At 44.2% G+C, this 15,749-nt stretch overlaps 1 long non-coding RNA gene across 2 annotated transcripts in view; it reads left to right on the forward strand.

Moving 5' to 3' along the window:
• LOC147127161 (uncharacterized) overlaps positions 1 to 14,386 on the forward strand; it is a 38,931-nt gene extending 24,545 nt beyond the window's left edge. Inside the window, exon 4 of one of the 2 annotated variants that reach the window (XR_015084346.1) lies at positions 13,904 to 14,386. This is a non-coding gene — a long non-coding RNA (uncharacterized LOC147127161). Of the gene's footprint in view, positions 1 to 9,850; positions 9,873 to 13,903 lie in introns of those variants that run through there. The other variant, XR_015084347.1, reaches the window with a different exon arrangement.
• Positions 14,387 to 15,749: the final 1,363 nt, after the last annotated feature.

A 15,749-nucleotide genomic window follows, 5' to 3' on the forward strand; every position in this document is an offset into this window, starting at 1 on the left:
AAATACAAAATTAAACCATTCGCAACTACTCATTAGGTTTTAGTCTCCACCTGTTCTCATCAGTCCTGTTCCTTGTGTCAACCAATCAGCTCCCTCCAGCCACTTGTGTCTTGCCCAGGTGTGCCTCATTGCCTCGTCAATTTGTTTTTGGTTTCTTTTGAGTCTGTGCTTTAACTTCTTCCCTCTTATAGTGCAAAGGCCTGATTTTGGTTTATTTTTGAAGGACATTAAGACTGAATGGTAGGTTTGCTCACTGGAAAGAAGTCTGTTCACATCCATAGCACAGTTGAAGGTCCCTTCAGTAAAGCAATAAACCCGCAAAACATTTCTCTTCAGATTCCTATTTATGTTTGGGCCTTACGATTGAATGGCAATCGCAATGTTCCTACCGAGTTTAAGAATTTGCATGGAGGCGCACTCATCCTTGGACAACGCCAAAGCAATTAACTCATCTCGTTATGAGTATAAAGGCGTCGGTGTAGATGTAAATTTGTGTCCAGACGGTTGACTAACAAACACCTTCCTGAAGCTAATTGGGTCGGCTTGTGCACAAAGGGGACATTTGAAAAGCAATTAAGAGTCTGTGCTTTGTCCCTGCCTGACCGACGATGGCGCGAAAACGTCCTAACCTATGACAGATCACGGCCAAAGGGACCCGTGCCATTTGCATGCATGGTGATTTATCAGTGCGTTACTTGGTTGGCTAGTAGTCGATGGTGATCTCGGCGGGCTTGTCTCACCCTCAAAATGATTGTCTTTTCAAGTGATCTTAGAAACAGGAAGTGTGTCATTGAATGACAATCGCCAGAACGGTTTCCTCTTCAGCATATTGACCAGCTTTGCAGTAATTCACGGGAATGTGTTGCACTACTTGCGCATTGATCTGTTGCATCAAAACCATTGAAGTGCGACTACACGAACGCTAAAGCGCCGCCCTCGCGCGCACTGACTGATTAAAAAGCCACGGACGACAACTTCCACTTGGAATTCGCTCTTGAAGGGGGTACCGTTGCTCCCCTGTAAGAAAATAATGATTTACAACTCTTTCAATTAGCTCCGAGCTTCCAATATCGTTGCTGGGGAGCAACGCATCGGCTGAGCCATAAATCAAACGGAATTACAAAGCAGACGGCGTGCCAAGACGCAACGCGGAAATGCTTCCTACGCATATCCCATCCATTCCTCTGTGCTCTTTAATTCCCGCATCCATCAGCGCGGCGCTTGATTGGTCACAATGAGAGCCTTTTCGTCGGCGAACACTGGGCTAAATCATTAATTTGCTCCAATTAAAGCGGCGGAAAGACGATTTGAGGCTGGCGCGCTCGCTCTTTGAAACAGCTGCGTTATTAGTTGTTGATTAAGTTTGTTTGGGAGCCTCTCTTCATTTGCATTTGTGAAGCACGCCGCCATTGTCGACGCACAGGATGCATCCAGAGCCGGCAGATGGTTTGCTATTCAGTGTTTATCCAAAGACAGCAACTCCTAGGTCTTTGCCACCACTCATTAGCAATGCTACTCAGGAACTATGGCAACACCTGGCAGGAAACTTGAAGGATTATCATCAGGAATAGCTGTGAACAAACACGCGCAACAAAAAGACCAAGGGGAGCGACACCGCAGGCTTAATCCCACCAAACTCTCACACAATCTTGTGTCAATATCCCATGTTCAAATTCTATCTCAGATTGTATCGCTCGCAAGCTTGTTGCTGCCACTGAGATCATCAGAATCCTTCAAGAAGACATTCCAGGCCTTGACAGACTGAAGGTTCTCTTGGGGTGACTTCATCATTAAATTGCTTTCCTTCGCTCCTGTCTTCTCATATTCTTTTTTTTTTCTGCAACGGCGCAGCAGAATCCTTGGTACAGATCATTTCTTTCGTTGTTTTTTTTCCCGGTAAAGTGTGCAATGAGTCAAGTAAGTAGTAGCATCTCTGGGAACTTGTCGACAGGAACAGTGTTTACTCAATAAAGAAGTTACCGGTGACTCTTGTCTCTCGAGGTGAAAATGTAAGCGAGTGTTCTTGGAAATTGTTTTAAAAGACTAAAAGGGCATGTATCCCCTGAAACAAACCTTAGTGAAACTCTCCATAGTACAGTCTGGAGCTGAAGTCACTCACCTAGAGCAGCAATAGATCCAATGGCACCGCTAGTAAACAAACCTCTCTATGTCATTTGCCCAAGTCTGAGCGATTGAGAAAACGGGGGAAATGGCTTGATTAATGATCTTAGCTTTCTTCTCTTTGAAAACGATATTATGTGAGGTGATTGAGTGCAGTAAACCACCGCCTGTTCGTGCTCTGCTATTGATTAATTCACCTATTTATGTATTATTTCTGTGGAAGCAGTCATTAGTGTTTTGGGGGGCAACCCTTCCAAGTCTTAAAGTGCTTTGGCACATCTTGGAATGGATGTTATCATTGAGTGGAGTGGTTGATTGTTCACAAACTCACCCATTCATGTTTTTTTTCCTCTGAAACCGAACCTCACGTATGTCTCTGTATAGTTTTGCTCTTTTTCTATAACGATGGTCTTAGATCCTTCTAAACTACAGCAGCCCCCAAATTTGTTTTCACTTTATCAGAGATGGGCATTCCGTAACTGTAACTGACGGACTGACAATTACAATTCAGTTCATCACAAAAAATGACGAATGACGGGCGGGTACCGTGGCCACTGACGGATGACGAATGATGCACCAGCAAAGTTTAGTAAAATGCCCACCTCTGGTTATTATTATCTTAGATGTTGAGGAATTCACTCAAAAAAATCCATTCTGTATGCTTCCAAATCTGAATCTGAATGCGATGTGTCATCGAGCTTCGAATGTCTTTGTTTGGTAAGCATAAGCCAGGAAAGAGTGCAGATTTTGCAGTCATTGCACTTGTCATCATCACAGTGCAGGTGACAGACACGGCGGCACAATGACTGTCAAAACCCTGACTGTGTCAAAACAACGAGTCAGTCAGTGTTACGGATAAGTCCTGAAAGAATAAACAGCTGCCATTGTTTTTTTTCCGTGCCTTATTTATACTCTGCTTCCTACCGACAGATACTCGTCTGTCACTGCTAGCGAGTGCGAACAAGCTCACCGTCATTGCAGCTGGTGCTCCCTCGAGACCCCCGCTGTGTAAGCCTTAAACGCGACTGCTTAGCCGTCCGGTTAAAGACGTTCCCCTGGCAAACAGGATAAACTGAGCCGTGCAGGTGCTACACAGGAAATGCTCGAGTGAGACAAATCATTCCCCCCAAAAATGACTTCCCATTCCAAGGGGAAGCCGCCGCCATACAGTGTGAAATTGATTTCTACCAAGTGAATCAGGAGCTCATCTCTCCTCGCAAAAACAAGGTGGCTCGTTTTGAGGATAAATCACCCCGGCGGAAAAAACCCTCACCGGAAATTTCTGATCTCGGTCCAAAAAGCTCTTTAATGATGTTCGAGAGGCACACAGGCTTGGTTGGATGCCCGCTAGCCTGCTAAATTGCCATCTTTCAAGTCTATTCAAATCCATGTTAGTGTCATGCCGTCATTCTTCTTCGTAAAAAGGTGCGGCGCGCAAAACATGTTAATCTGCGTGTTGGTGCATAAAGTCAAACGCTTCGGCCCATTTGGCATTTAAAACCCTCCAGGCTTCTTCTGCTTCTGTGTTTAATTGTGTGTAATATCATCACAAGGTGAGTGGGCCGCTTGCTTAAGCTTTGACAAGGTGGACAATTGAGCATTTTGTAACTTTTTTTAAATTTAACTAGAGCCATCTAGAAGTCTTTATCTTGAGTGTTAGTTACAGTTTACATCTTATCTGGCGCCAGGGTACTTCCTAATGGCAGAACGCATGTGACTACTGCTCACCTGAACTGATAAGTATGATGACCGAAGGAAGGAACCAGACTCAAAATCAGGTGTAATCCAACCACTGACTGATGAATTGAATGGTTTGGCAATTTCCATAGACGTCATATCACATCGGAAGACTTTTCCAAGCAATGTGTACACTCTGGTCTTCTCCGGATGTTGTGTTGTGTTACAAATTGACAGTCGTATATTGAAGAAATGCAGACAGTCAACAAGTACAACACAGATGCAAGTCAGTGTTATAACACGTAGACGACTCGCAGCGCTGGCGGCTGATACTTGCTCATGTTTTATTCAGGAGAGTAAAGGTAGTGTATGGCCGCACACGAGTCAGCTATCGCGTTTCTCAGTGCTGGTTTTATAACGCTCCTCCTCACCGAAGCCTGGCCGCGTCCTGATAACGGAGAATCCACCCGGGGGGGCCAGCGCGCGACACCACCGGAGGCCGTCATAAACATCCGACAAGGGTAGATGGTGGCAGTGGGGGGGGGGGGGGGCGGGTTTGGTGGGTCAACATTCCGTATCGAGAAGCAGCACACCTGAGTGAAGCTTCCAGCGGGTATGATAAGAGCACAGTGGACATAAGAGATTGAGATGTTTCTGCATAAATTTGTCATTTCCACGTATTTCCGTATTGCCTTTCGGTTTTGTGGCGCATGTGATTATCTTGCTCACCAGGGTTTTTCCTGGCTCAAACATCCACATGCACCACCAACTGGCTCAAACAAACGGAAGTATTTGCAAGTGTTTTATTGTGCTGTTACAGGCCATAGTCATATCTAGTCTAAGTTTTCATTGTGTCATAAATTTTAGAGTCAAAAACGGAAGGAAAACTATGCGTAGGCGGCAGCTGGTAAAAAACTCCGCCCCCTCTTTGGGATCATCCAGATTTTGTTTTTCCTAGCGTCCTATCGCCAGATTCCCTTTTTGCTCCATATCATTCAATGTCGTCGCAAGACATCCGAGTGCATCGATGTGCACACCAACGTGGTGTCTTGGCTTTGAAATAATAATAGTGCACACATGGCTGAATCTCATTGTTCATTTGGTGTTGCAGTCACGCCACCAGAGAGGCTCTGGAGGCTCTCACTGACCGGTGATGACTCGAGGGGTCTGATGCCGCTCGCATGCTTCAATCATGCGACACAGCCGGGTGAAAATCTCCCCAAAAATGGGACACTTGGCCCCCGTGGCAAGAAGTGCACCAGTTGGTTATTTCGCAGCACAATTTCCACATTTTCCACACCGCGAGTGACTTTTTCTGTCGCCTTCCCAAGGCGCACACCGGTCAAACCTTGGGTGGGCTGCTCCAGATTGACGTGGCACCGTTTTTAGCTTTCGGTGTATTATTGATGATTTCTATCATTGCGTCGTGATAATGGTGCTATTAAGAAGTAGATTAAGTCAGGTAAGTCCCCACTGAAGGCCCGGGTACCAAATGTACCAGCAACCACTGGGTCAAACTAAAGCAACATGAGCCCAGATGACACTTCCTTTTTGAGCAGCGCGCCGCCCACAACTCGCACTTGACCTTGACGGGCACATATTGTCAAAATATAGCCGACTAATTTGTTTGAACGGTCCCGAAAGCGGCAGCTAATCTGTTTTTCCTAATATGAGGGAGCATATGCTAAGAGAGATAACTCTGTTTGGCAGGGTGGTCATTTGGAATCTCTGGTGCTGAGGGCAGAATTAGTCCACTGGGTCGTCCCACAACCATCTGTCTTTGGCGTGCACACACACACGCACACAAGGTTAGGCTGCCTTATTAGGCCACAAATCTTTAACTGTGCAGCCAAGGAAGAACCGTATTCTATAATGCACCTAGAGATGACATGTTAGTTGGTTCCATGTTTATAATAGCATAGTAGTGGCTAGGAGCTGGTTAGCAGCGTAACTGTGAAAAGTACTCAGACAAAAGACGACATTTACAGTAGCTTAATGACTAACTAGTTTGATAAGATAAACTATTTTCTCTAAGTCTATGGATAACTTGATTAATGGTAGCAGCCGATGCATGACTCAGGTGGTAGAGGAGTAGAGTCTTGGTCTCCCAACCCAAAGGTTGTGAGTTTCTACCCTCAGCCATCTTGTGAACAAAATGACAGCGGTAAAGCTCTTTGAGTACTTTTAGTGAAGAAAAGTGCGAAGTGCACTAGTGAAAGCACATTTATCATGGTAGCCTTATAAGTTAGCGAGCACCTTTAGATAAATGCATGATTACAAAGGTAGACAGAGAGGCTACTTTGACAAGCTAACTAGTTGAGAATCTTGAAAACCTAACTGTTATGTGGACGGATAGATGAGTCTTTTTTACTGTTGATAGCTTAAAACTTGACAAGTTAACCAACTTGCTACATAGCTACTTCAGAGCAAAAGTCAAATTCATTTTTGAACCCAACTATGAGTTGTTTACTTTAGCAATGTCCATGCTAACCATACTTTGCGGTGGTCTTGGCAACGTCAAGTCACAAATTAGTTCATGTAGAGTAGGTCTTCAAATGACAGTTAGAGATTGATGTTGTAGCCTGATTGTCCGTTACCTTACAAATTTGCATTCTGCACGAAGCCATATGATATGAGAGGGTGGGCATCTCTGTAGCGATGGTGGGGTGTGACTGATTGACAGGCTAATTCTCCATTCATGACAGTGCTATTCCCAGCATGCTGACATTAGCTAATTCATTTTATGATTCATCTTAAAACAGAACATATAAAATGAAAAACAATCAAATCTGCCAAGTCAAGTCTTTAACTACCAATCAAATATTTTTGTATTTGTCAAGTCACAAGTTATCAAAACAGTGAGTCAAGTCCCCATCTCTGCTTTTTAATCTAGCTAGAAAGGGTACCAAGGTGGAATGCGTGGGGATGAATTACAGGCGACAGATATTAGCCTAGCAGCTGCTGCTGTCTTCCAAAATCATCTATTATCTGAGCCAACGGGGGAAAGCCAACCTGGTGCTATCTCCGCCGCTCTTTTTGCGGGCGAGCAAAAGGGCATCTGCTTGGTTAATCTCCGCAGACTTCGTGACCGGCGATCCAGTCAAACGTGCATTGAAAAGACATTGTTAATCTACCGTCAACCAGTCTTCCAGAGTTCCGACAAAGGTGTATGGCACGTCAAGCCTTATCAGTGGTGGGCTGTGCATTTGGAACATGGGCCTGCACTGGCGAATTACCTGAATTAATCCACCTCTTAATACCACCACTATCACGTTGTAATTACAGAAAACATAAATGCCATACAAAAAGGCAACATTACAGCACGCACCTGTGACATGCACGTCTTTTGTAGCAATTCACAATCAATATTTATCTAATAACCTATTCAACCTAATCATTTTAATAACATCAGTCTCACTAGATATTCTTATTCAATGCATTGTGTGTGTTTTGCTAGTCAAATTTGCTGTAAGACCGTTTTTCTCTCACCAACCAATCAGGGGGTGGAAAAACACGGTCGTCCGCAAGGTCCAGCGGTCCACTGGTTCTGTGAGGACAAATTTCAAATCTGAATGTTCATAAAATCAGTCCCATTGCTAATATTGTTTGTTATTTGCGCTACAACTCGTGATTGTGAAGGCCCTTGGCAGATTGACAGGTAGACAGGGCAACACACAAGGCTGAAATCTAATTAAACCAAAGAAAAAAATCTAACGTCCAATTATATCGTAACAAAAGGGAATATACCAAGAAATAAAATAAAAAATTAATCCAGCACCAATTTGTGACTCCCAAAATTTGTAGCCTAGGTTGGGGCACTCTTAAGTCAAAGTACCACTGATTCAGATTTTAGGTTGTAAATATAGGTCAGTGCGTCTGATAGTGTTTAAGCAGAGCAGAGAAGGCCTCGCTGGCCGTGACCATCCGCCGCTGAGCTTTATCTCCTCCAAACCACTAAGTTATGTTTCCAAAACGCCATCAAACGCAGAACATAGTCGGCTGTTACAGTGACAGATCGCCCGCGTAATATCATCCGAAGCTAATAATTGTTTTCCATGGCGGCCCGCGGAGAGAACGGCTTCATTTGCCGAGGGAGGCATGAAAGCGGGATTAGTCGCTCGCCATCTACTCGGCGACGACAAAACAAATGTGACACGCCGCCCGGCTTTGGGGATTCTTAAGACGTCCCTCATGCCGCCTCGATTGTCCACCCACTAAAAGTCATTTGGAAGCCTTATTAGCTCATTTTTGTGGCAATTTGGCCGTGCACGTTTTACCCACACAAAGACGCTTGTGTTTGAATTTCAGTCAGCATAAACTGCTTGACAAAAAAAAGGAAGAAGCCATTATATATTCTTCTTCAGATGTTTTCTTTTAATTGATAGGAATTTGAGTCTGTGGATGACTTGGAAAAGAAGCAAGGAAGCCCTAAAGTATAACAAAGATAACTAGCTTGCTATCGAAGTAGTTCAAATCAAGTGATAGGTAGAGGGGCTAACTGGTATAAGAGGCTAACTTGGCTCGAAAAGCTACTACTACTAACTACTTTGCTCTGTTAGAGTTGATATACTAGCTAGCATTATAACATAACTAGTGCGTTGAGCGAGAGTGGCTCAAAGTCAAACGTTTGCGAACCCTACTTGCATGATAACGCACCACTTTGTTCGATAGGTGAATACATCCATCAGGGAGCCTTTACATGTTGATGATCTCTTGTTGTGATTTGATGATTATGATTGACTGATGAAAGAAATAATGACGTATTACATGGACATGGTTGAAAACATACTTATGTAACTACGTTTCCAAGGCTTTCACTCACATTGGGGGAGTCTCAGTGCTGGATGGGTAAATGTCAACCGCTATTCAGCCTCACTTTCATAACGCTATTGTCACTCGCCTTAAATACCCACGGCCTTCAGGGAAAACATGCAAGAGAAGACTATCTATTCATCAGTTGCTGCTGAGAGTTTATTGTGCAAAAAACATCTTTTGTGTAGTTTCCTCAATAGGACTTGGAGAAGCACATTGAAACTTGGGTCACCCGTTTTATAATCTCAGCACTTGGACTTCTTCTGGGTTACGTTGTTGTCGCAGAAATTCATGTCTTATTCAATGAGGCATCGGCTGAGTTATGAAAGCGATTTGTCCTCAAATTTGACTCTTATTGATCTGACACGGTAAAACCGACCAATTGTGATGTTCCCAGCCGGAACAGAGTGTTCTTGGCTTCGGAGGAATAAAACTCTTGAAAGGTTGGGTGAAAAAACAATGAGAAGAGTTTTCAGACAGCATAGAAAATGTTGTTTTGTTGTCCTTGGATGCCAATTCCTCGCCATGTTTTTAGCTATGCATTGATTATGATCGTGTTGATTGTGCTTCAGACCCGACTAGTTGGTGCCTACCAGATTTTTAAAGCTGCTAAAGTGCGTTTGAGGACAAAGGACGTGTCCCTTTTGTCGTGAACAGACTCGCCTTGAGGGCTCAGCCAGGTAAAAATATCAAACATGACAGGCTGTCGCATGACGACGGGCCTGAATATGACTTTCTCTCCCTTTTTGCAGAACATTCAAAGACATGTTGTCCTTTCATTCAATTATTTCAAATTAGAAATTTGCTGTATCCCTTTTGACACCATAATTACTTTTTATTTCCCTTCATAATTTTATGATTTTTTTTTTTTTTTTCTTTCTTTCTAAATTCCATAGTCAATGGTATTTAATGACCTTGTCTTTTGCGATAAGTTAAAGCAAGTGTTGCTATTAGATCGCAATGATGAGGCTTTAGAGTGGCAATCGCTTACAGGGTCAAATTAGGTTCACCTGTAACAGCGTGTTTTAGGTTCGTCTTGAAGTTCCACCCAAAAGCCGAATATGATATAATATGATAGAATAATGTGAGTAGTGTTTGTTGTCTTTAAAGATTGTTTGTCATTCAATTCCACAAATTCTCAGAAATTCATTCTTATCATAAAGTCCTTTTTTGGTTTGTTTGTTTGCTTTTTTTTTTATCTCCCCTCCAACACATGATTTGCATTTCTTTTGATTTCCAGACCGCCGTATCACCTGACCTGCTCGGAAGTGATAAATATATAATCTGAATAAATGATGAAGGGCCTCTTAATGTGCTGTGCCATCACTTATCTTCACAAGCCACAAGTGTGCGTCAACGTTGCGCTCGCAGCAGCAGGCGGGAAAAAAAGTGAAGTGTGTGTCATTTGATTGAGGCGTCCTCACTTACGCCGAGTTGGCAAAGTGGTCGGCAGGAGGCACCTAAGAGCGAGGCACCTTGAAAAGAATCAAGGAACTTGGCAACAAGTGCCACTTGGACTTTATTTTTTTGGATTGTCTTCTTTGTGGAGACCTCGCACACTAATTTCTCTCATTCAAAAAAAACAACAAAAAAAAAACCAAAAGGCATCGGGAAACAGAAAGTGCCTATATATTTTTTAATTGCATTCAAAAATTCTAAGTTGCTTTTGTCATCCCTTTGAGCATCTCATCAACGCAATGATTCATGTTCCACTTGACGGCTGATTGCAAAGTTTCACTATATACAAAAAAGGAAAAACGAGCATGCAATTTGTTTACAGTTGCTTGCAAAAAGGAGTTGAAAATAAATAACATAACCTAAGCGACATGCTGCTTCACCAGGGCTTTATTATCTGAGCACATGAAGCAGTCTGTTGTGGTGAATCTCCACTATGCTCATGTCCATGCGACTCGCAAAAGAATTTGTGAAAAATGAAAGGGAAAAAATAGTTTAAATGGAAATAAATAAGTAAAATAAAAAGTTCACCAGAAATAGCAAGTTGTCAATAAAGCAACTGACAACTTTAAGGAATATACAGCAAATACATACACGTGTATATACGGTAAAATAACTTTCAGTATGAGAAGTACATGTAAAATGGACATTATAAAAATCACACTAAGTCTCTAAAATTGTAATTAATTTGAATTGAAAACAAATAATATTATTTAATAGAATGCGCATTAACATTGAGAGACAATTAGCGATTTAAAATTCAAACATAAATAATAGTAACCAAATGAAAAATTCATTTGGAAAGACAAATAAATGAATAATAATTTAAAAAAAATAAATAAATTTAAAAACGAATACAAATATTCCCTTTCTGTAAGTGTTCAAGTAACATCTTTAAAATTAGAGGAGGGGGAAAAAACAATTTTTTGAAATCAGATTTTTCCTCTATTGAATCAATGCGTCAGTGAGAAGTCAAATCATGTTGTCAATGTGTGATTACAGCTTTTAGCACTTCTCCCTAATTTGCTGGGGGGGGGGAAAAAAAATCATTTAAAGCCTCCTAAGTCCCAACTGGTAATTAGCACTGTGCTCATGCACTCACTTATCTTCTGGAGTGCTCCTCAGAGACGGACGTCCAGGTCCAGGCTTCCCATTCGGCGGCTGACGACTTGGCCAATTAGCAGCAACTTGTGCCGGCGGCTATCGACCGGCCTCATCCTCACGCAGCCCGACTTGTGCGAGAAGATTGCACGACTCACATTTGACTGACTTACTGGCCGTCGCAGCCGCGCTTGTCCTTTACCTCAGACAGCCGTCGTAGCTGCTGGCCCTTTAGGTTTCCGTGGCAACAGACGGAAGGAGCTCTTCTCAGGGTCGAGACATTCATTTGATTCGCCCGAGATTAATAAAGCATAAAGTCCACGGGGCGGAAACGGAGGAGGAGGAGGCGACCTGGGAGGTGCTTTGGCGTCCTCAGAAAACACCACGTCAACATTTGCATACTTTTGTTTGCTGCTGTGCCTTTTGCTTGACTTGAGTCAAAATGTTAGGAGCAACTCTCGCTAGGATGTCCGACTGAAACCAAAGTCGGCCTGTAAACATGAGCCTCTTTCACGTGGGGAGGCGTAAGATTCTGGGCCGGTCAACTTCACACTTCTATCCTTGCCGCCTTTGACTGATACTGTTGGGACACTATCTCAAAAGGCGGGAAACTGCCGCATATAACCTACCAACGTCCCAAAATGTATCCCAATGCAGCACAGCCTAATGTACCAAAACTCAACTCACCCTATCGCAACTAAACTCAATGCCATACAATGTACCGTAACCATATGTAGTGCAACCCAAAGCGGTCCAACCTCGCCAGCCCAACATACCAAAACTGCAGCGAAACCCAATAGAAGAAAACCCACCACACCGCATCGTAACTCAGGACAACCTTACACATTGAAACCCAATGTAGCAAAACCCAACCCAGCGTTCTGTAAAGTAAGCTAACATAATGCAAGCCAGTGTCCCATAACCCAACGTACACCATTCTCCTGTCCCAGCTTTTCGCTGTTCTCTTTTATACATCTCCACAACAACCCAATGAGGCGGAATATTGCAAAGTAGACTTGGATTATGCAATCGGTTTTCATGAAGATTGTAGTATACATCTGTCTTAAAACCAAATGCGTCATTTCTTTTCTTTTCACAATTGTCAGTTCTCCAGCCGCCCCAAGGAAATTTCCGGTCCTTCTATTCGCTAACGCTTCACATCAATCTCCATTCATTTCCATCTCCCGCCTTGATCTTGTCGAGCCGCATTCTGCCGATCGAACGCTCACATCATGTCGCCGGGCGAAGAAATCGGACGCTCCAACTTTGGTGGAGGTCTGCGCCCCACTGGCTGCTATTCTTGGGATTGAGGTGCTGTCTACGCCCCGGAATAAATTGCACATTAGACTGTATTTTGTGCAGATAGATCCACTTTCCCCCCCTGCTTTTGTTACCATTTTGTGAATAATACATGAAGCTCGGAGACTGAATTCCACCATCCGTGCCGGGAATGGCCGTCTCTGTAAAGGTGCTGACTGAATTGGAATTGTTTGTGTGTTGTGAGGATTGTTGATAGGTCTATTTGGTCACTTTGGATTGAATGTGCGTGCGTGCGTGCGTGCCACCGAATCCACCGGCTCTTCAGTTTCACTCCAGTGACGCTTTTCCGTTCGTAAAGTGCCCTCAAATAGCACATTGTGAAGGTAATTTCCCCGGTGGGTAAGACTCCCCTCTGCTCGCACACACACGAATGCACACTCACCCTGTACATGCGCGCTTACATGCTTTTGCGCTTTATTTGTCTTTGTGCTGAACAAACGCAGCCCCCCCCCTCCGTCAGCATCACCCACCTGCTGTGTCTGGCGACTTTCTTGTGTCACGATGATGAAGGGCACCTGCTGTTCGCAGCCGATACCGCCGTCATCTGCTCCCGCCGCCCCCGCCGCACGCCCCTCCCTCCACATTACTGACATCCTGCCTGCATTATTCACAAGTGTGCCGGTAACTCACTCAGTCACTTCACAGTTGAGTTTGGGTGACGCTAAGGCGAGTCACCTTGTGTCACCTTTAAGGGCTTTGCGGCAAAAAAAGAAAAGGGGAGACCATTTCTCCATCCTGCCGCAGTTTAACGCCAGGCCCGCGTGTAACCACGGCTAATGTGTACTTGGCTCGTATCTGATGAGATTCTCAGCAGGCGACATAAGGACGCTCTTGAGATACGCACGCACAATACTCTCCCTCCTCTCAGAGCTTGTCATGCGGCAGCACTCCTACAGGAATCTCGCGACTAAAGTGTCATAGTAAAACGTAATGTTATATCGCAACGCAAGACGGTGAACTGCAATGTATGGAACTAAACGTACCGCAACGTAAGTCGGGGCAAATTAGCGTAGAGCAAGGTTGAGCGGTTCTTTTGCTGACTGATACCGTTTGACGTCCAAACTCTTCGAGTATGCCAGATGCTCCGTTTCCTAGCCATCTCTGATGTTTCCGTTTCTCGGATTAGTGGCAGCACAGTCGCGCCGTGTTGATGCTGAAATGGATCGCAAACGAAACTCATCTTGATGATGGAACCGTATTTGGCGGCTGCACCTTTTTTGTCACACTTTCAGTTGCAGATGACCACCAATATTTTCTCAACAAAAATGGACAGAATCTCTTCAGGTCTATTGAATCTCATTGGATTGTGTACGTAATGAAATGTCCCTTGTTTATTGAGTAAACACTTATCTTGGGATGCGGTGTGAGTTAAGAAGCGTCCCTGTGCAGTGCGTCATTTCATCTTTTGTTCCCCCAGTTCCAAGTACCTCCAGCTGCTCCCGCTACTCCAGATGTTTCCGTAAGCTTTTCTGACGCCCCTCAGTCAGCAAGGAGCTCCAGACGAGCCGGTCGGAGTGTGACATTAAATGAAAGAATCAATCTGCCGCACGCCGAGTCAGGAGGCGAGAAATGCGTTGATCAGATTCACGGGCTTGCCACTCGACTTAATCGCTGCTGACAGAGGCGGCGGCGTCATGACTTATTCAAGGATGAACGACTTACTCTACTGTAGCACGTTCATTCCAGTGGAATTATCTATGCCAAGTCTGGATAAATATACATATTCACTGTACGAGTCATGATATCACTCGACGGCCACCCACCCACACCAGCACCAACACCCATTCCTGAATTCAAATGCTAGAATCTTGTCTCCCTGTCTAATGACTGGGTTCCCAAAAGCAAAAAGGCAAATGACGCCAGACTCTTTAGCCCGTTTCATACTGGGTTTTTTTTTTTTTTTTTTCCCCTAGCAAAGCAGAATATAGCCGCAACTTGTATGCTGATGTCACAATAAATTAACACATCACTGGCGTAATGGTGGCGATTCAATTAGACAGAACTTGCCAAAGCAGAACATTGTGTTGTTCACAGTGTACTGAGATCCAACGTACCTTTCCTGCAACCCAATATTTCCGTTAGCCTGTCGATGACCTTTGTATGTTAGCATTAAGCTAACGCATCTTTGTTACGAAACAGCCGTACATACATCAGTATTTAGAGTCTTCAGTTGGGGTTACATGCATGGTCAAACACTGCGCTGCCCCTCGCAAAAACATTTGGCGTTTAAATATACGGCGTTTAATTCTCTGAAAGTTTATGTCAGGTTCTCAGCTTTTAACTTTTAACCTCAAAGTGCTGTTATACGGTCGTCTCCTATTTCATAAGAGCGACAGAGCAAGAACAGACACTCAGGAAGACTTTCAAAAGTGTGTTGTCAGAAGTTTAAATGTGTTTAAAGCTTGCGGGAGGTGTAAAACTGTAGCCGGTTTGTTCACACGGTCACTCTGCATCACGTTTTGTCTCGTGCGCGCTCGCGGGCCCGCAATGTATCCCCGCGCGTTAAACGTGAGTTGAATGTCGTGCTGAGCGTTATGTAACCTCCAGAACACAACGGCGTCTACTTCAAATCGAGGAGACGCTTCATTTCCTGGAAGAACGTCTTATTTCTTCCCAAAAAAGTTCTGCGCTCGCGAAGTGCTCTCGGGGGAAACATGAGGACGGAGGAGGAGGTGAGCGCACACGTCACTTCAACGAGACAAAGTGTATCGCACTTTTAAACGCCCAAACGCGCGCGCGCGCGCGCGCGCGTGTGTGTGTGTTCTTTTATTACTCTGCCATTTCCCCTGCACACATTTATCCTGCCTCACCATGCTTTACAGCTGCTGTCACTTCCTACCGGGACCAAATCGGAACATTACAACCCAAAAGTCCTCCATCTCTCAATGAGACGCACGCACGCACGCACGCGCTCGCACACACACACACACACACACACTGTGTGATAAGGCCAGATGCGGTTCAGTGAGATTGCGTCAAAAGCAATGCTGAGTCATGCATCATCGTCGCCCATTCAGTTGAAAATATCTGTTTTTTTCCCAGGAGCGGTTGCACACTGCAGACGTACGGAATGCAGTACACAAGGCGGTTGTACTGAAAAATCAAAGACGATGAGCCTTTGTGTATTAAAACAAACCACATAACACTGCCATATCAAAGTCTGCTAGCTTAATTCTAGCTAGCATCTGGAACGGCTGGAGTTCCATTCATATCACTGAAGAAAAACGTTTTAAGATACAGGCAAATTGAGTTACGAGCGCGGT

The sequence above is a fragment of the Filicampus tigris genome, chromosome 21 (assembly GCF_054856515.1).
Source record: "Filicampus tigris isolate MCC_2025a chromosome 21, RoL_Ftig_1.0, whole genome shotgun sequence".
In the NCBI taxonomy this organism is placed as follows: domain Eukaryota; kingdom Metazoa; phylum Chordata; class Actinopteri; order Syngnathiformes; family Syngnathidae; genus Filicampus; species Filicampus tigris.